This window comes from Bos grunniens, chromosome 4 (assembly GCF_055505025.1).
Source record: "Bos grunniens cultivar Pamir isolate PY7600 chromosome 4, Bosgru_T2T1.0, whole genome shotgun sequence".
In the NCBI taxonomy this organism is placed as follows: Eukaryota; Metazoa; Chordata; class Mammalia; order Artiodactyla; family Bovidae; genus Bos; species Bos grunniens.
Genome location: NC_141168.1, coordinates 49,380,251 through 49,401,396, shown reverse-complemented (window position 1 = coordinate 49,401,396; position 21,146 = coordinate 49,380,251). Strand labels below are relative to the sequence as shown.

Here is a 21,146-nt window from a genome sequence, read left to right as displayed (position 1 = left end):
TTATAAATGGGGGTCAGTAATCCTTCCTGCCTGCCCTACAGAGTTGCCCTATCAAAGCACTTTAAAAGGTGTTTGAAAGACTTCATTGGTGGTCCAGAGGCTAAGACTCTGTGCTCCCAATGCAGGGGGCCTGGGTTTGATCCCTGGTCAGGGAACTAGATCCCACATGTACAACTAAGACCTGACACTGCCAAATAGATATTTTTTTAAAAAAAGATGTTTAAGGATACGTGTGGGAGGTATGATGCATAGACCCCTAGGTGGCTGAAGGCTTGATAGCCTCTTCTTTGAGTCCAAAAATTGGAAAGGAAATTATTTCACATACACTCCCTCTGCTGCTGCTGCTGCCAAGTCGCTTCAGTCGTGTCCGACTTTGTGCGACCCCATGGACTGCAGCCTACCAGGCTTCTCTGTTCATGGGATTCTCCAGGCAAGAACACTGGAGTGGGTTGGCATTTACTTCTCCAACACTCCCTCTAGGCTTTAACATAGCTGCAGTTTTTGCTTTTGATACTGTTACTGAGCCATGTCAGCTTGCCTAACGCACAGTGAACCAAACACTGAGACATGGAGTTTTCCAGCCCAGATAGAGTCTATTCACAAGGCAGCCAAGTGAGACAGGAGAACAAACCTCAGATCTGCCTCCTCAAAGGTGAGGCGGTTGGGGCATTTGGGGGATAAGCAGGTGATCTTTGCAATAAATGAGAAAGTGGCTATTGGAATTTAGGGAAAATGGTCAAGTAGAAAGACCATTAGTGAATGTGATGTTAAAGACACGGTGAGCAATACTACAAGGTTTAATGATCGGCTGTTGTGTTAGTGAAGAAAAAATGTTACTTGCTGTTCCAATTCTATGAGAGTCAAGCCGTCAGCTGCAGGAGTTGTCCACTGACAATGTACTCTGAGGGGAATTCAGGATGGAGAAGAACAGCAAGCATTCTATGCTTCAGATACACTGGCCCCTAGGTAGTTGAGATGAATATCTAAGGAAAAATTTCAAGTGACTCCAGATTGTTGGATCTTCTCATACATAGAGAAACACTATAGTCATTCATCTGAGATATATGTTCTTTGTGATTAGCAATGCTCTTTTGATCTTTGACTACATGTTTTTTCCCAACAGAAAAGTTCATATATATATTCTGGCTCTTCTCTTACCTCTCAGAGTTCCTCAAAGCTCTCTGAGAGGCTGTCTCTCAGGCTATTGTCCTCAGTAAGGTCCCAAATAAAACTTAACTCACAACTTTTACATTGTGTGATTTTTCTTTCAGTCAACACATTTCATTATCTGTATGTCACTTGTTATTACTGGTGTATTATTTGTTTTAGACCTGTAGGTGATTGAGTTTTAGCTCATTGTAGAATTGTGCTGATTTCTAGCAAAGTATCTAAGAGTCTTCTGTCATCTCTAAAGGATGTTGGTTTGGGCAAACTTGTAGCACATAAACAAGTGATTTTTTAAAAAATAAATGCTCTTTGATGATTATAGCTGCTGTAGAGCCTCTCTTTACTGATGCTTTCTTCCAAAAAAAAATATTACAGGTACTTGAAAATTAAAGTCTAAGTTTTTCTTGTTTATCTAAGCATGTTCTGAAAATTGGGTTTGAGTTAAGCCTTTATTAACACTTAGTCTTCAAGCTATAAAACCTTTCACCTCACTCTTCTAGCCACTTTCATTAAGTAAACAGAGAGGAGGAGACATCTTCATTAAAAAGCAACCTTCAAGGTTTGAAATCGTGTGACCAAAGTCAGTTATAAAAGTCAGAAGCAGCCAGGTTTTAGTGAGCTCGTCTTTGCTGTTTTTTTTGTTTCTGTGTTTACTTTTGTTTTTATTGTTCTTGCCATGCTAAGGGGGGGTGTGTGTTAATTTTGTAAATCATACAAATAACTTTCTATAATATCCCAGGGCAAACCAGAGAATCTGGCAGTCTTCATGGCGGGTCCCCTCAAAGACCCCCGGGCTGGTGGCATCAGCATGGAGTGCCCGGGTTTGCAGAGCAGCATGTGGCTCATGTCTACCTTGCAGGTGGCTCTTCCTCCACATCACAACTAGGGTCTCCAAAATAATGGGGTCAAGGACCCTCGAGGTTCTTAGGAAATCTCCCTTTGCTTCTCCTGCTTAGTGGTCTCCTTAGTTGGCAGGGTGTCCTCCTGCACCTCTGTCTTCTTCAGCTCGGCCTTATCGAAGTAGCGATTTCCTCCAAGTCTAGCTTATCTGCCATTTTCTTAAAACGTTCTGAGAAGTTCCACTCCAAGCTTATAGTCCCAGGGCTCCCATTCACATTGCTGCAGCTAGTGACTCGAATTTGGTGTTAAATCATTTTAAAAAGCTGTTTCAGACTTCTTATATCTTCTATTTCTGAGCACGAACAAGCTCTAGCCAACCAACAAGTCTATGGATTTATTGGGCTTTAGGTTTTTTTTTTTTAAGATCTATTTTTAAAAGGTAAATATGTATTCACTCTTGTTCTGATTTTCAGATAATACAGGTACATTTGCTATTGATCAGTTCAGTTCAGTCACTCAGTCGTGTCCAACTCTTTGCGACCCCATGAATCGCAGCATGCCAGGCCTCCCTGTCCATCACCAACTCCCGGAGTTCACCCAAACTCATGTCCATCAAGTCGGTGATGCCATCCAGCCATCTCATCCTTTGTTTCCCCTTCTCCTCCTGCCCCCAATCCCTCCCAATTTCATGAGATATTGATTAAAGTGTCTAATTTCCTCTCCCTCTTCTATTGTGTATTTAAAAACCAGCTGTTTAAAACCAGTTGTTCTCAATGCTGATCAGAATCCGTAATGTAATCAAAAATATAGTGACTATATAGTTATTAACAATGTATTTCTTTTTCTTCATACTAGGTTTTTGAAATCCAGCATATATTTTATTCTTAAGGCATCTAGACTCAGACCAGCTGCATTTTAAGCATTCAATAGCCCTATGTGTCTAGTGTGATCATATCAGACACCGAGATCTAGACCCAAGACTTCACACAATTTTAGGAAAATGAAGATGTAGGTGAGCAGTAAAAGCACGCAGTCTCATCTTGTTCTTAGGGTTGGGTAGTCAGCAAAATACAGATCGTGACAAAAAGGTCACTTAGGCAAGGCAAATATGATGTATACGTTCTAAACACTGGAGCCTTAGTTTTCTCAGCTGTCAAATGAGAATAACAGTATATGTGCTTGACATAATATCATGAAATGATGTCTATAAATAGGGACCCATGGAAACTGGGTAGTTTGTACAGAGTTAGAGCTGTATTTGATGTCTGAATGAGAATTTTAAAACTTATGTTCATGAAATCTTGCTCAAGATAAGAAATTAGCATTGTATGTTTGAAGACAGAAAAGCAATGGATATGTCCATATATGTCCACGAACAAAAAAAAAGACAGGACCTTCAGTGTTTATGTTAAAGAGGCTGTCATTTTGTGTTAAAGAGACCCATTTGAGAAGAAGCTTCTAGCTAGAGCACTTTAGTTGCATGTTTTGGCAACAGTAAGGGAGTGGTGTTGTGACTCTAAAACACTCTGTGATTCTGAAAAGCAGAATCAGGACTTTTGTTCCTGGAAAAGTGATGTTAGATTGTTTGTCCATCTACATCCAGTAAGACTATTATCCACTGATTGCAATGCATTACAACCCCCTGGAGATATTTGGGCATCATTTCTATTACATTCTTGGCTCCTGGCTACCACTTTTTTTTTTTTTCGACACCTCATCTTTATCCAGATGAGCAAATTGTTGCCAATGGATGTACATTATTCTGATCAGTTCTTAGGAAGGAGGCCTCTCTGAATTTCAGGGTCTATCTCTTCAGCACATAGTAAGAGCTTCTCAAGTGTTTTAGATATTTATCCTGTGCCATGGGTTTTATTCTCCCCATTTTTCATGTGGAAGATTGAGTGAGGTTCAGAGGGGTTAAGCTCAAGGCCATATATTTAGTTGATGATGCAACTAGTGTTTAAATCAGGGTTTCTCAACTTCAGCAATGTTGTTGTTTTGGACCAAATAATTGTCTGTTGCAGGAGCTGTTCTGTGCTCCCACAACTCCTTAACTGCCAAGAGCAACTCCCTGTGCCTACAGCATCTGTGCAAACTGTGTGGTTTATGCTAAGCGCCTGCTTTCCTCTTGGGACTCTAGAGTTTTAGTACATGCCACGCAGAGGGTGCCTAGGGAACCCAAACCTAATAAAATCCCTGGACACCTAGCCCCTTTGGTGGGCAGCATTTCACACGTGCTGTTGTCATAACACTTTTTACTGGAGAAATTAAGCATGTCCTGTCCTGTGTGACTTTCTGGGGATAGGACTCAGAAGCTCAGGCCTGCCTTCCTCCAGATGTCACCCCACATGTCTTTTCTCTTTGCTGGTTTTGCTTTGTATCCTTTGGCTGGAGCAAATCATCGCCCTGAGTAAGATTGTGTGCTGAGCCCCATGCTAGCAAGTCCTCCAGTGTAGAGGTGATGTTAGGGGCACCCTGACACAGAAGAACAGCTATTAGCAGAAATATAAGACTCTTTAACTGAAATGTTTACAAAAACTTGGTGCTAGATATCATTGCAACTTTTAAATTATTCATTTAATTACTATCAAATATAATTTATTATATAAAAATTAGTGTTCTAAATTAGAAGCAGGAAAAAGCCATCAAACAAATGGGAGACCCTTTCCTTTTTGTAGGAGACTCTCTTAAAAAAATCACAAGAGAGCTGGAAGCAGGGACCAACTACTTGGTACTAGTTAGAAAAGCTGTTTTCTTCTAAACCGAGAAAAGGCATCCAGTCTCAGATCTTCACTTGAAAAATTCAAATTTCTTTCAAAGACTCAGACCAAGCCCTTCCTTAACTGGAGCAACAGGCACTACAGAAATACCATATACAAATGTTATCCAAAGCTTGGGGGCAGTCCCAGGAGAAAACTCTTGGATGTCATTTTAGAGAACAAAAACGCACTTTAAGAAAGAGAAACAAAAATGAATAATGAGTATGCAGGAAGCTAAGGATGACTGTCCTCAGGGACAGTTCTGCTGAATTAAAGGTTTGCTGAATCTTTGATTTCTAATAAGTGGTTCTCCGAGATTGCTTAGTAGTGAGTCTCTTCTTGTCCACTCTAGGTGCTTCAGAAGTTGAAACTCTGTGCCAAGCTCTGGAATATCTCAGTGCATTTCTTAAGATCATTCTCAGGGCCCCTAGGATGTATCTAGGAGCCAAGTGATCTGGGGTCAGCTGTGCTAATGAGAGATCCACGCTCCTCCCGTGTCCCCTCGCATGTGGCAGAGCCCGCCCTGTACAGAACTTGGTAGCTTTAGGCATTGAGAGCAGTGCTCTGCTGTCCATCTCTGGGAATGACAACTCCAGAATGTTTCCAGCTTTCATATGACTCAGTAGCTTTCACTAAAAAAGGGGCAGACAACTGACTGCAGTTGCAATACGTGAGAGGGCGGATCCAGTTGCAAATGAATGGAAATGCATTATTGATAGCATGTGGTGCACACAGCCTGGCCTGAGGAAGCAGGGGCCAGTGGAGATAGAGGAACCTTCTTGGCCTTCAAGCTGTGTACAACTTGAAGTATGCATACAAGGAACTTATCCATAAGTGTGAACTGTGTATTGAAGGATCAGTTATCTAATAATCCCAACTTTCTGGAAGCTAGAAATAAACACAAAAGGTTTCTGCTCAGTAAAAAAAATAGGATGTCACAAAGCCTATATGCTTTCTTTCCTCGTAGCACTGCTGCTTCCATCCTTGTCTAGAGTACATTTAGTCTTACTTTACCAAAAAAGACTCTGTCTTCAGCCTCCACTAAAACTGCTCTCAGTGGACATCAATGCCTTCCTTGGGAAAATAACGTTCTTTCTTTTAAGAATGGGTTCTCTAGGCAGCAGTTTTTAAATGTTGACTTCCCTTTCCCTTGACTTTTTAAAAGTTGCATAATTTATTGAGGTGAAATGTACATAACATAAAATCAATCATTTGAAAGTGAGCAGTTTACTGGCCTTTAGAATATTCCCAGCGTTGTGCAACCACCACCTCTATCGAGTTCTGAAACTGTATACAAGCCCCTGTGTCCCCATCTTTTGAAGTAAAAGGCTTCATATTTAGTTTCCCAGGCCCCCTCTGAGACTCAAATAGCTGGCTCAAGAGTTAATGATTAGAAAATGTGAACATGTTGAAACAAAGAGCTGTTGGGCCAGGAAACTGGTAACAATTTCAGGCTGTAAGTTGGCCACATAGCAGTTACCTAACTCTCAGTTCCCTGAAAGATATAGATAACAAAAGCTGACACACATTCCTAAGTTGTTTTTCAGAAACCAGATCTCTATCATATGAAAACTGCTGGCTGCAAGCACACAGACCCCAGACCAGTTAAAACCAAAAGATGGATGATGCCTGAAACTTCAACTGAATGCCAACCAATTCATGTATCTCATGGTCCTCTCCCTCATGCTGCCTTTAAAAATCCTTCCTTGAAAGGCATCAGGAATCTCAGGTCTTTTGAGAATGCGCTGCCTGTTCTCCTTGCCTGATGCTGCAATAAGCACTGTATTTTCCTGGTGGCTCAGATGGTAAAGAATCTTCCTGCAATACAAGACACCTGAGTTTGATCCCTGGGTCAGGTTGCCATGGACAGAGGCGTCTGGGAGGGCTATAGTCCATGGGGTTGCAAAGAGTCAGACACACCTGAGTGACTAACACACTTTTTTCCCTTCACCAAACCCACTGTCAATAGATTGGCTTTGCTGTGCGTCATGTGAGTGGACCCACATCCAGGTTCAGAAACAGTTTTAAAACATTTCCATTACTCCAAAGTAAATCTCCATATTCATTAGTAAATCCCTCTTCTTCCCTTCCCCTAGCCCCTGATAACCACAAATTGCATTCTGTCTCTATGAATTCATCTAGCCTGGACATTTCATATAAAGTGAATCATATAATATATAGTCTTTTATGAATGGCTTTTTTCACTTAACATAATATTTCTTCAAGATTCATCCATGTTGTAGCATATTATCAGTACATCATTCTGTTTTATGGTTAAGTAATATTCCATTTTATAGATATTTCCATTTTTTTTATCCATTCATCAGTTGAAGGATATTTGGGTTTTTTTTTCCACTTTGGGGCTCTGATGAATAGTGCTGCTTTGAAAATTTGTGTGTTCGCTCACTTTTGCCACCTGAGTTTCTCATTGCTATAATGGAGATGACAATGGCCCCTACCCCATAGGGATGTTAGGATTAAATGAGGACAAAGCCTTTAGAGTGATGCCGAGAACATGATCAAAACCCAACAAATCCTTGACATTATTGTTTTTTTTTACTACAAAATTTCTCAAAAACCATCAACAGTCAGTTTTCATCAGGGCAGATAATTTATACATCTCAATAGTGCTTGAGGTCAACATTGTGTCCCTTCAATAATTAATGTAGGAAATAATGACCCTGAATCATGAGTGAAAATTTAACGGTGAAATTATAGTCATTATTTTTTGGGTAAAATGGCAGGGATGACTATGATATTATGTTGATGGATTTCCATCAAAACTTAGCATTAGATATGGTGAATAATATGGCCTTACAAGGACCTGCAACAGAATATCTTTTTTAAAAGTAATAAGCTATGAGTTTGCAGAGGTAAGTCAGATACTAAGGGCCTTGGAGTGCTAGTGCTTAAGCATTAGAATTGTGTGATGAAAGCTAAGGATGAAGAAGAGCATGCCAGCATTTCTGAGCTCAGGAGATCTGAGTGGAAGGAGGAAGACCAGAGTGGACATTTGTGCACGGGTTGAGGCATTATCCTCAAGAGGTGGCTGGGCTTTTAAAGAAGAAGCAACTGTTCCTGGGAGGCACAATGTATGAAAAATTGATGGTAAATGGGAAGAGACTGGCAAGAGAAGGGAAGATTCAGAACAAATGCTGTGAGCTCTGGTGAAGGGAAGGGCAGAGATGGCACGAATGCTAACTGGAGAGCTGAGTCAGTAGCTGCTCTGAGTTGGGACAGGAGGGATCACCTGGACATCATGGGGGTAGGTGTGTCATATCACTCACCTCTGTGTTCATACAGATTTTGCTTTCTATTTAGGAATGAATGGAAACTGAGGAGCACTGTTGGTTGCGTTTATAGCACTCATTTCGCTTCTTTTCTTGCTGTTTCAGCAGGAATAGATTAAGATATGCTATAGGAACAAACAATTCCCAAATCTCTGCATTGTAACAAGAAAAGAATTTTTTTTTTCTAATTTGTGCTCAATGTGCATTTCAGCTCAGCAGGATCTGTACTCCTGTATCTTCTTCATTCTCTTACCCTGGGACCCAGGCAGATGGAGCAGCCTCTGGCTGGAATACTGCTGAGTAACTGTGATACAGGGGATGTTAGCATAGCAAGCAAGGACTGGCCCTTAAAGCCTCTGTGACAAGTTTTTGGACAAAGTAGGTCATAGAACCGAGGCTGAGTATAAATCCCCTCCTGAGTGGAAAAGTGGATGTTGGTGAAATGTAGTCTGCCACATTTGCTAATTGAACTCCAGTTTTTGTCCTGTTTTTCAGGTATGAACTTGTAGTATAGATCAGTCATGGCAGAAGTGTGTCTTGACCAGTGACTGCTTTAAATGTGAATGATCATGTGGTCCCGACTCTGGTCAAAGAAACAGGAAAGTCACCTGGCTGTGGGGCTCACAGGAAAGGCTCTCTTACTTAAAGACTGTGATTCCAGGGAGGGATAATCTTTTCTGTTTCTGTTGCATCTGTGTCACACTCAGCCTGAGGAAAAAACCCTTAGGGTGAACTTGGCAGAGCAGAGAGACAGAAAGACCCTGGGTCTGTGGCCGATGTGTTCGAGCCACTAAATGAACCAGCACTGAATTCACTGTATCTGCAGACTTCTTGTTATGTGAAAGAATATGTCCTCTTGTTTAAGTGAGATTGACTTGGGGTTCTTTTATTAATACTTGCAACCAAAGTATCCTAGCAGACAAAAGGAATATAATTCTACTACCCAGCTGAGTGAATTGATATCGTAATTTTGAAGAAAATATATTTACGCATTTGTTCAATAAACAACTTAAATGTCTTTTACATGCAAAGAACTGTGCTATGTGAGGGGAAGACATTCGAGAGGAATAAGAAAAAGTGTTTTGAACCCAGAAGGGAACATAAAATGGGCACCTAACTAAATATAAATCTTCGTAAATCACTTGAAATACCACAACACAGTGCAGGCGTTACGTGAATCATTTTGTACCAAAGTTACTGTGAGTTCATGTTATTTGGGGTTTAAGTTATTCCAAAGCCCCCAGCATGGTCACTTTCATGACCCATTTGCCAGAATTGGGACACATACCCATTCATACTTAAAGCGGTCACTGGTGAAGGCAAATGTTCACCATGATAGGCTGAGCCTCTGGGAGCAATCAGGACAGATTAAAGTTGAGGTCTCAGGGTCTGCTTTCCACCCTGAAAGGTGTGTAGGATCAGGATGTCCTGGTCCCAGGATCCTTAAAACAACAGCTATATGTGATTCAAACACACTCCAGCCTTAGCTGTTAGACACAAATGGACAACAGTGAAGACTGTTTAGCCCCCAGAGCTCAGGCTTCTGCAGCATGCGGATTATGGATATACTATGGTTTCAATTTATCCTCAGTCAGGAAGAGGTTACCCAGGTACCATCCTAATCAGTAAATACGTGGTTCCACTTACAGGACGAACAAGCAGGTTTTCTGGTTCTTATTTGTTCAGTATATAATTATTACACATTTTGCCTTAGAAATGTGACTCTAATGTGGGCAGAGATAGGGTGAAGGAAACACGAGCCAACATTGCCACAGCAACGTCAACTGACATCAGGCTTGAGAAGGCAATTTTCAGAGCCATAGATAAGTCACATCCTTTAATCCACTAACTCCACGGGATTAAAGGAATTTCCCTAAAAGGGAACTTGGAGGAAAAAAAATGCTTCATTGCAACATGAATAAAATAGAGATCAAATTAGATTTCTTTGGGGGAGGGAGACTTATTAAAAGGGAAATTACTCAAAAGTAAATTTTTAAAAGTATCTTCCTTTCCTTGGGGACCTATCTCAGCTGACACATTATTACTTTCAATCTCTATAATAGCTAGGAGTCAGGTATTATGAACTTCACTTTAAAAATGAAGAAGCAAAAATTTAGAAAAATTAAATTACTTCCCCAAGATGAAAGAACTACTTAATAAACTACTTTTTATTCACTCAAAATTCTAATATTTCTGTTATAAGCCAAATTTAATTGGTATCACACAGATTCATAGTCTTTACAATAATCATTTTAATGAATTCATAATATTCTATCAATAATTATGAAGCAACAATTAGGAAAACATATAATATCAATTCAGAAATACAATTTAAGTTTGTATTTACCCCAAAATTACAACTACATGAAAAATATTAGAAGAAATCATTCAATATTATTAGCTGGGGTTGTTATTGTTTGTAGGTAGGATGACAGGCAATTTAATTCCCTTTCTGTGTTTTGTCTTTACAAGAGATAATAATGATATAAAGTAAATTCTTTCAAATCTGACTTTCTTCCTCTCTTGTCCTCTATTTCACAGTCCCAGAAAAACACACCCACTTGGAGGAAAAACATGGACTCTAGGTATTGATATGTTTTATTCCAAATACGTATTCTTCAGACAAGTTTGTTTTCATTTCCAGGAATTCAGTTCATTAAGTTAACAGTCTGTAAGAGACAGAACAAAATAGTCTTCCCTGAAGTGCTAATTTCCTTGGGGTGTGATATTCCTAGTTGCTATGGATGGATAGGGACCCTTTCTTTGGTGAAAGTCCTGACAACACTGTGGAGAAATCAAGAGGGTAAACAAAGGTGAAAACCCCACTGTAAGAAAAGGTAAAAATATACCTTATTGAGGATTCCTAGCTTTTATTTCGATAAATAGGGAAAGATCTATGGGAATTGAATGATGCCAGGGTATAAGCAGCCATGCTAAGCCCCACTCTGAAGTTTCTTTTGATACTGTTCGGTGGATGTGATGTGGGCATTTTCAGGAATAGGGAAATATAAGGAAGAAAAAGGTAACACAAAAATTAGTTAACTTATGATCTTGGAAAAATGGTAACTTAAGGGGACAGCATCTTTCTGACATCAAGTTGCTATAAGATCATCTGAATGATCTGGAAAGTTGAGCAGTCTCTGACTCCTGGGCCTGTGATGGTTGCCCACATCCCTTAACCCTACTCTGCTGCCATCATCAAAGTTCACTTCTTTGGGGTTCTCTTTACTTATTCAACAAATATTTGAAGGCCCAAGGCTGCTAGGTGTTGAGACATGCATTGGGAGATTAAAAACATACATGGTCCTTAATTTCTGCAACCTATAATGCAGTTAAGAGACAGAAATTAATCAGAAAATTACAAAAGTAAATATAATTACAACTGTGATAAGTTCTACGAACACACACACATACACACACAATCCCAATTCAGTTCTAACAAGACCATAAGATAGAACGATTTGAACTAATCGTGAAAGTCAAAGAGGACTTCCCTGAGGAAATAATGACAGAATGAGATGGCATTTTTAAACTTAATGAAGAGAAGGGAACAGCACTTTCCAGGCAGAGTATCCTGTGTCAGGGAAGCACAAAGGCCTGGAAGCAGGTCAGTGGGCAGGAGAGAGGTGAGTGGGAGGGGCCCACATGGCCCAGATGAAGTTGGTGGACACCAGACCACCAATCTTGGACCTTGAAAACCATGGAAGTAGTTTTGTCTTTATCTTAAGGGCAATGATCAGATATGTGTTTTAAAAAACCGCCCTGGCTATGGAGTGAACGGTGGCCTGCAGGACAGCAAGAGTGATTTCCTGGGAACTGGTCTTAAGTCTGCTGCAGTTTTCCAGGCAAAGAAATGGTGGCAGCTTGGACTATAGCAGTGTTGCTGGTGGAGATTGAGACGGAAATTTAAGAGAATTGATGAAGGACTAGGCCTTCTGGGTTAATCTATGAAAGTGGAAATACACCAAAGAGGACATAACATATAAAACCTTTTTCTGCCAAGAGACTTGTTGGAGATTTGAAGGAAAAGATAAAAGTGAATGCTGTGGCTTGGCTCACTCCATTTCTAATCATCCTTTCCCTCATGTGCCTTACTGCAGAGGCTGGAAAATGGAAAACCACATTTCCCAGTTTTCCTTGCAACTAGATTTGCACGTGTGATTTGGAATGTACCAATCAGACACATCCATGCAAGGTACGAATTCAGAAGTGTGGTGATGAAGGAGAAGAAGGATTTGAGGCATATACTTTGCTTGTGTGCTTTGTAGCAGGAGGGGTGTGGTTCTGGCGGTCTGTCAAGTCTTTCTGGTTTAACAAGCAGCCTTTTGATGGTGGCAGAAGTGGTGGTAATTTTGGCAGCCCACTTCAGCTCTGCCTGGCACATAAATAGGTGTGGACTGTTGTTTTTAATGCCTAGTATTTATCCCAAACAATACTACGTTCTATGGAGAGTATACCTCAAAGATAATGGAGTGTTCAGCCTGACTTCTGAGGTAGTTCAGTCCTGAAGGAAATATTGTCTCATAGTTTAATGTATAAGGTGTTGGTATCCCTTCATCCCTGTTATGTTCTTTTTTTATAAAAATATATACCTTATGTATAAGGTGTATATACATCTTATGCTCCCACAGTATAATAGGCTAAAAAACTGGTTCTGTCACTGCTTGGAAGAAAGTCAATCTATTGTTACTAAAGGTGAGCAATCTTCCTCTAGAACTTTCCAGAAAATTTTAAACATCTAATAAAAAATGACTATTGGAGTTAGTAAACTGACCTTTAGTTGCACTGATGATATCCACTTAAACTGTGCAGGAGCTATGTCTGACGAGGAAGCTTAATGATGTTGCAGGTTCCTCTACAAGGCTAATTTGATTGTAATAAATAATAACTTTGAACAAAGAGTTAAAATGTCAACAGAGACATGCAGGAAGTGACTCTCTGCTCCTAATTCAAAAAATAGTTTCTTCTTTCTCTGAATACATTTTTGGTACCTCTCTCAGGACATTTCCCATTTTTTAGCTTGTAGTTATTTATATCCATGTCTGGTCTGCCTAATATATAAACCTGTAAAATCACTGAGGGCAGGGACACCCACTGATTCATCTTCGGATCTCTTAAAATGGCTGCTAAGAATAATCCTTCATACAATGGAGGAGTCTCTGTTTAATGAAGGAATTGGTGAATTCTTGTGCATTTTGCCAGCATGAGGACTAACACTTTTGAAAGAATGCTTACTATATGTTCCTACGCTTTGATCTATTTTCCAGATAAAACTGAAAGAGAACAAAAAATGAACTAAGGGTGTATAGAATGGGGAGGGTTACACTCACACTGCTTCAGACATGTGTTTTCTCCACAAATGGTGAAGAGTAGCAAAAGAGTACACTTCCAGAGGGTAGGAGACCCAACCTCTAATTACTCATCGGCTGTATGTTACAGCCAAGATGCTGGAAGTCTCTCCCCCTCCTTCATAAAAGGGATTGAAGAGGCGATGAGTCCTTCTAGAGAAATCACATGTGTCTTGTAGTCACCATTCAAGATGACTGATGCTCTAACCTTATGATGATTTAAGATTTTAATCTTAAAGTGATTTGAAGTGCAGGTAGCCTCAGCATGGTAATTCAGCATCATCTTACCTGCTGACCCTGTTCTATCAGTAGTTGCTTCCTAAGGCCAACGTTGTGCTGAGAAGGATTCTGAAGCCACATTGGGCTAAGTGGAAATGAGAGTCTTGACTTCACTGTGATGTCTGGCATGAGGCAGGGAGGGGAGTGGCAGCAAATAAGCCATGTTATCTCTGATCTAGCCCAATGCCTTCACTCCACAGGAAGAAAATGAGAATAGAAGTTCATGTCTTAAGTTTACCATGTTCCATGCATTATCCAAATTGATTGTATATGCATATATTTATCTAATCCTTAGCCAGTCTTAAGAAGCTATCATTATTATGATTCCTATTTTGAAGATGAAGTTTAGGGGAGCAAAATTTGTCTAAGACTAATACTCTGGAAATCCATATCTTTAAGCACTCCCTTATACTGCCTACTAATCTGTGGGCACTTGCTATGTGCTAGGCTAATGACACTTAGGGTGATTTTGCCTTCCAGGGAACATCTGGCAATGTCTGGAAACTTTTGGTTGTGGGGAGGAAAGGGTATTCCTTGAATTTAGTGGGTAGAAGACTGAGATGCTGCTAGTTGCACAGGACAAACCACCCCATCCAAACAAAGAAGTACTGGGTTGGCCAAAAAGTTCTTCGAGTTTTTCCATAAGATGTTACAAAAACCCAAACGAACTTTTTGGCCAAGGCAATATTTGGTCCCAAATGTCAGTAATGCTGAGACTGAGAATGCTGAGTCAAGCTATGTGAAAGTTATTTTCAGACTGAGTTTGAAACTTTTCCTGTAGCCCAGTTGGTACAATCTCTGCTGCTGCTCTTTAGGCTTCCCAGGTGGTGCTAGTGGTAATGAACCTGCCTGTCAATGCAGGAGACACAAGAGACACAGGTTTCCGGAAGATCCTCTGGAGGAGGGATCTTTCAGTATTGTTGCCTGGAGAATCCCATGGACAGAGGAGCCTGGAGGATCTCAGAGTGAAAAACCAAAAGCATTTCACTAAGATCAGGAACAAGACAAGGATATCCACTCTCACCACTATTATTCAACATAGTTTTGGAAGTCCTAGCTACAAAAGTAGAAGGCAGTGGCACCCCACTCCAGTACTCTTGCCTGGAAGATCCCATGGACAGAGGAGCCTGGAAGGCTGCAGTCCATGGGGTTGCTGAGGGTCGGACACGACTGAGCGACTTCACTTTCCCTTTTCACTTTCATGCATTGGAGAAGGAAATGGCAACCCACTCCAGTGTTCTTGCCTGGAGAATCCCAGGGATGGCGGAGCCTGGTGGGATGCTGTCTATGGGGTCACACAGAGTCAGACATGACTGAAGTGACTTAGCAGCAGCAGCAGCTGCAAAAGTCCCAGGCAATTAGAGAAGAAAAAGAAATAAAAGGAATCCAGATCAGAAAAGAAGAAGTAAAACTCTCACTGTTTGCAGATGACATGATACTATACATAGAAAACCCAAAAGAAACTATCAGAAAATTACTACAGCTGATCAGTGAATTCATCATGGGATACAAGGTCAATATGAGATCACTTACATTCCTATATACTAACAATGAAAAATCAGAAAGAGAAATTAAGGAATCAAACCTATTCACCATTGCAACAAAAAAGAACAAAATATCTAGGAATAAACCTACCTAAGGAGGCAAAGAACTGTATATGTAAAATTATAAAACACTGATGAAAGAAATCAAAGACATAAATAGATGGAGAGATATTCCATGTTCCCGGGCAGGAAGAATCAATATTGTGAAAATGACTCTACTACCAAATGCAATCTACAGATTCAGTGCAATCCCTATCAAATTACCAATGGCATTTTTCACAGAAATAGAACAAAAAATTTCATAATCCATGGAAATACAAAAGACCCCAAATAGCCAAAGTGGTCTTGAGACAGAAGAATGGAGCTGGAGGAATCAATCTTCCTGACTTCAGACTATACTACAAAGTTACAGTTATCAAGACAGTATGGTACTGGCACAAAACAGAAATATAGACCAATGGAACAAGATAGAAAGCCCAGAAATAAACCCACGAACCTATGGGTACCATATGTTTTAAAAAGGAGGCAAGAATATACAATGGGGCAAAGATAGCTTCTTCAATAAGTGCTGGGAAAACTGGACAGCTACTTGTAAAAGGATGAAATTAGAACACTTCATAACTCCATACACAAAGAGAAACTCAAAATGGATTAGGGCTAAATGTAAGACTATAAACTACAAAACTCTTAGAGGAAAACATAGGCAGAATATGCAATGACATAAATCTAAGCAAGATCCTTTATGACCCACCTCCTAGAATAAAGGAAATAAAAACAAAAATAAACAAGTGGGACCTAATTAAACTTAAAAGTTTTTGCACAGCAAAGGAAACTACAAACAAGGTGAAAAGACAACGCTCAGAATGGGAGAAAATAATAGCAAAGTAAACAACTGATAAAGAATTTCCAAAATATATAAGCAGCTCATACAACTCAACACCAGAAAAAAAACAACCCAGTCAAAAAGTGGGAAAAAGACCTAAACAGACATTTCTCCAAAGAAGACATACAGATGGCTAACAAACACATGAAAAGATTCTCAACTTTGCTTATTATTAGAGAAATGCAAATCAAAACTACAATGAGATACCACCTCAAACCAGTCAGAATGACCATCATCAAAAAGTCTACAAACAATAAATGCTGGAGAGGGTGTGGAGAAAAATGAACCCTCTTGCACTGTTGGTGGGAATGTAAATTGATACAGCCACTATGGAAGACGGTATGGAGATTCTTTAAAAAACTAGGAATAAAAACACCATATGATCCAGCAATCCCATTACTAGGCATATACTTTGAGGAAACCAGGATCTGCCTGCAATGTGGGAGACCCAGTTTCGATCCCTGGGTTGGGAAGAACCACTAGAGAAAGGAAAGGCTACCCACTCCAGTATTCTTGCCTAGAGAATTCCATGGACTGTATAGTCCATGGGGTTGCAAAGAGTCGGACATGACTGAGCGACTTTCACTTTCACTGAGGAAACCAAAATTGAAAAAGACCCATGTACTCCAATGTTCATTGCAGCACTACTTACAATAGCTAGAATATGGAAGCAATCTAGATGTCCATTAACGGATGAATGGATAAAGAAGCTGTGGTGAAGGAAAGTGAAGTCACTCAGTCGTGTCCGACTCTTTGCGACCCTGTGGACTGTAGCCCACCAGGCTCCTCCATCCATGGGATTCTCCAGGTAAGAATACTGGAGTGGGTTGCCATTTCCTTCTCCAGGGGATCTTCCTGACCCAGGGATCGAACCCAGGTCTCCTGCATTGCAGGTAGATGCTTTAACCTCTGAGCCACCTGGGAAGCTCAGCCATAAAAAGGAACACATTTGAGTCAGTTCTAATGAGGTGGATGAACCTAGAGCCTATTATACAGAGTGAAATAAGTCAGAAAGATAAATATCATATACTAACACATATATATGGAATCTAGAAAGATGGTACTGATGTACTGATTTGCAGGGCAGCAATGGAGAAACATAGAGAACAGACTTATGGACACGGGGGAGGGGAGGATGGAGAGGGTGAGTGCTTGGAGAGAGTAACATGGAAACTTACAATACCATGTGTAAAATAGATAGCCAATGGGAATTTGCTGTATGACTCAGGGAACTCAAACAGGGGCTCTGTAACAATCTAGAGTGGGATGGGGAGGGAGATGGTAGAGGGGTTCAAGAGGAAGGGGACATATATATACCTATGGCTGATTCTTGTTGATGTTTGACAGAAAACAACAAAATTCTGTAAAGCAATTATCCTTCAATTAAAAAAATAAATACATTGGAGGATGCACACTGTTGTTCAGTCACTAAGTAATGTCCGACACTTTGAAACTCCATAGACTGTAGCCCATCAGGCTTCTCTGTCCATGGGATTTCCCAGGCAAGAATACTGGAGTGGGTTGCCATTTCCTTTTCCAGGGGATCTTCCCAACCCAGGGATCAAACCTGCATCTCATGCTTGGCAGGCAGATTCTTTATCACTGAGCCACCTGGGAAGCCCTCTATCTCCATTTTTGCAGAAAAAGAACAGTGCTCTCAGAGTCATGAAGTTGCCACCTTAAGACAGGAACCCAGGTAGTTGATTCTAGAGGCCTCTGGAGTTCCCCCTCCATTAAACTCCTGTATCATCATCATCTTTTACTATCAAAGCTTGTGAACTCTTTTAAGACCTGCTTACCTAATACAGATTTCTGAAGATAGTAACATTCAGGGAAGTATGAACAATCCCCACCATGGTGTGTATTTGTCTCCAAAGATAAAAAGTATTTGTTCAACAGTTCAAAGAGGGTCTTTAGAAGCTCATATTATAGAACCATTGATTTCTCTGGAATAGGCATTCAGATCCTTGCTTTAAAATAAAACTCTGAAGAGAAAGCTAATTTTAGGATATAACAAGCTTGTTCAAGAACAATTAGCTCTGTCTGGTATTCAACTTTAATTCATTTCCTTTTGTTTTTAGGAGCTGGTGAGTCTGGAAGCTTAATTAGGAGTAGTAGAGGAAATTAAACTATGAAAAGACACAGTAAGGTTCCTTTTTTCTTGGAAGCAAGGCATAATATGAATAAGTCTCATTCTGTCCAATTAATTGCCTCAAGTACAAATAGAAAAAAATATATACACACTTTGTTGTTTGAAAGAGATTAAAGGAAAAACAAAAACAAAAAACAAAAAAAATGGGATGGCAGTTTCAACAATAAAGCCATATTCAAATAACTTCTTTTCGGATTTTAAGGCTTGCATCCCGCAGTATAAAGCAATTCTAATGAAACGGTGAGAATGGGAGGTGGAGAAAGGAAAACAAATAAAGAGAAAAAAAAGACCTTGAAGCAGGAGGACGGGAGAAAGATTGAGCTGCTCTTTCCGAGAGGAATTACTGAAAAGTGGAAGAAGGGTTAGGAAAACGACGGGCGTGGGCAGGGCAACTCCTTGAATTCAAAATGAATGGCCTGGGCTCCTGGCTTTCATCCACCCGGCGTTGATCTGGTGCAGGCGGATGATTTAAGAACCTCCAAGTCATCCTGTTTTAAATCTCTATTAGGATTCACCGAGCGCCAGCGTGGGTAGCATAACGGTGGGTTAGTTCTGCAATTTGCTGGGATCCTCCCGCCCTCGCTCGCCGCCTGCCAGATCCAAGACAGACAGTCCCAGACATCCCGAGACCCAGAAAGCGGAGAATCGAGCGCAGTGAATGAAATGTGGAAAGCGTGGCTGCTGCAAGAGCCTCAGAAACTTTAATTGGGGTCATTTAGGAGGCTGGAAATGTATCGAGTGCTGCAGGTGGTGGGTGGCACTGGAATTTAATATTCTGGAGCCCCTATTCTGTGCCAGGAAGCGCTCCTAGCGAGCCACACTTACTGTCCAGCTCGGTGAGCTAGGTTAGAAAGATTTTCAAGGAGGTTAAACACCTTACGTTTGCCGCTCCTCTGCCTGGAACGCTCTGCGACGACGGTGGCAACTTTCCCCGGTTCAGGAATCTGCGTAAAAGTCGCCTTCGCTGTGAGGCCCTCAGAGGATTTCACAGCCCCACTATTACACCCGTCACTTTTTAAAGCTCTGCTTAGCAGTCACCCCTCAGTGCTCATATTTTTTCCGGCACTTTTTCATGTGTTTATATTTGCATGTGCCCTTCTTTGTTCATGGTCTGTCTCCCAACAGAAGCGTAAGCTCCATGAGAGCAGGAACCTGGTGTTCCATTTTCACAGCTGCATGCCCACAGCTGCTCCGGAAGCACACAGTAGGCGCTCAGTAAATGTTAATTTCCTTCTCATCCCTCCACCTGCGGCACTCGATAGGCTTGCAGTCTCCAAACTGAGACCTGGTGATCATGCTAGGATCAAAGGAGGCAGAGGAGCAAGTGGACAATCAAGTCGAGGGGAAGCGCCGGCTTTTTCATTGTAACTGTGATGCTTTTTCTCCCCTCCCCCTCGCACTTGAACTACGTAGAATAAAGAACCACACTCCCCCTCTATGTTCCCTCCTGGGATCCAGCACCAATCTGCATCACTGCCTCTGGATGTGGGGGGGTCACAGCCTCCTGCCGGATCCTACGGGGATTCTGTCCTTCGACATCCGGTGCCTGCAAACCTCCCTTCACCACGTGTTTTCTCGATTCTCCATCCCTTGGCCTCGGTCTGAGTTCCGGAAGAAGTCGAGTCCTCTTTGCCTGTTCGACCAGAGTCTCCCCTGAAATCTTGTCCTTTAACCAGCCCCTCCCATGCCCCCCTCACTTCTTTCTCCGTCTCGGGCCCGGAAACGCTGGGCCAGAACATCTGAGTGCTTAAACACTCCACGAACATCTGAGTGCTTAAACGGCGCTCACAGAGCGCCCTGGGCCGCCGGGAACCACTTTTCTCTTCCGGAGGCAGCTCCCACTTCGCTTTCTCCTTCGCACCTGTCGGGAACCGGGTTCCCAACTCCCTTGACTGCGTCATGGAATCGGTGCTCCTTCCAGGTGCACCGCCCCGCCTCTTTACCGTGGGCTACTCCTGATTGCTGGGAGTGTGGGTCACTCTGCGGTCTCTCCCGCCCTCCCCGCGTGGCCCCGCCCCAGGACCGGCGTAGCTCCTCCTCCTCGCTCCCGCGCCTCCCTCCCCTCTTGCTAATTGCCTGGCCGCGCGCGCGAAGTTCTGGGCAAAGTACTGGGAACTGGCTGAGCGTTCGCTGTACGCTGGAGCCGGGCGGAACGAGGCGAGCTGGGAGCCAGGAGGCCAGTGCGCAGCGCGGGCTCTGACCCCAGCGGCCGTCGGCGAGTAGCCATCCCCGCCGCTTTCTGCTGCAGCCGGGGCGGAAACTATCAGCTGTGCGTTGGCTGGAGGACCGAAGAAGCCAGGTTTGCCTCCTTTCGCGTCTGCTGACAAATCCCGGAGCCCGGCACCGGGGAAACTAGGCGGCGTCCCCGGCGGCTGAGCGCGCAGGTAAGCACTAGGATGCCAACCAGAATAGTGCTGGGGTGCGGTGGGGACCTGGGCGATGGCACTGAGATTTGGGGGGGACGCAGCCAGTCTCAGCGAGAATCTGGAGACTGCCTCCTGTCTCCCGAGGAAGAACTGTTAGTGGGGCAGCCCCGAGTCGCCCTCGTGCCTGCATCCCGGGAGTTAGGGGGCCGGGTGCTGCCCACACTGGAGTGCTGTTCTTAGAGGCACAGTTTGGTTGGGGTTGACGGCGACAAGGCGCCTAGCTTGGGTCGGGGCGCCGGGGGGCTGTCTTGGGCAGCCGGGAGACGCGGCGCCGGGGCGGGAGGCACAGGAAACCAGTTTAATTGGGCCGAGTGCGAGGCTAGCCGCACCACATCCGCGGGCTGGGGCGAGCCGGGGGGATACGGGAGACGCAGGTCTTGTAGGCTCCGGGCTCGCCCGCCTCCCTGCGCGGGTCTTGCTCCGCTTCCCGGCACCGTGGCCGGGGACCGAGGGTCCTT

General features: G+C 42.4%; 1 protein-coding gene and 1 pseudogene across 7 annotated transcripts in view; one reads left to right on the top strand and one right to left on the bottom strand.

Annotated features, from left to right (window-relative positions):
• Window positions 1-335: 335 nt before the first annotated feature.
• Window positions 336-2,222, bottom strand: LOC147374080 (thymosin beta-10 pseudogene; annotated as a pseudogene).
• An 18,101-nt stretch (window positions 2,223-20,323) lies between these two features.
• The window catches only part of OSBPL3 (oxysterol binding protein like 3), a 199,669-nt gene continuing 198,846 nt past the window's right edge, over window positions 20,324-21,146 (top strand). For 4 of the 7 annotated variants that reach the window (XM_086396295.1, XM_086396291.1, XM_086396293.1 and 1 more), the window contains exon 1: window positions 20,324-20,646. The gene's annotated coding sequence lies outside the window, so the exon portion shown is untranslated. The remainder of the gene's footprint in view (window positions 20,647-21,146) is intronic. The other 3 variants (XM_086396294.1, XM_086396290.1, XM_086396288.1) reach the window with 2 other exon arrangements.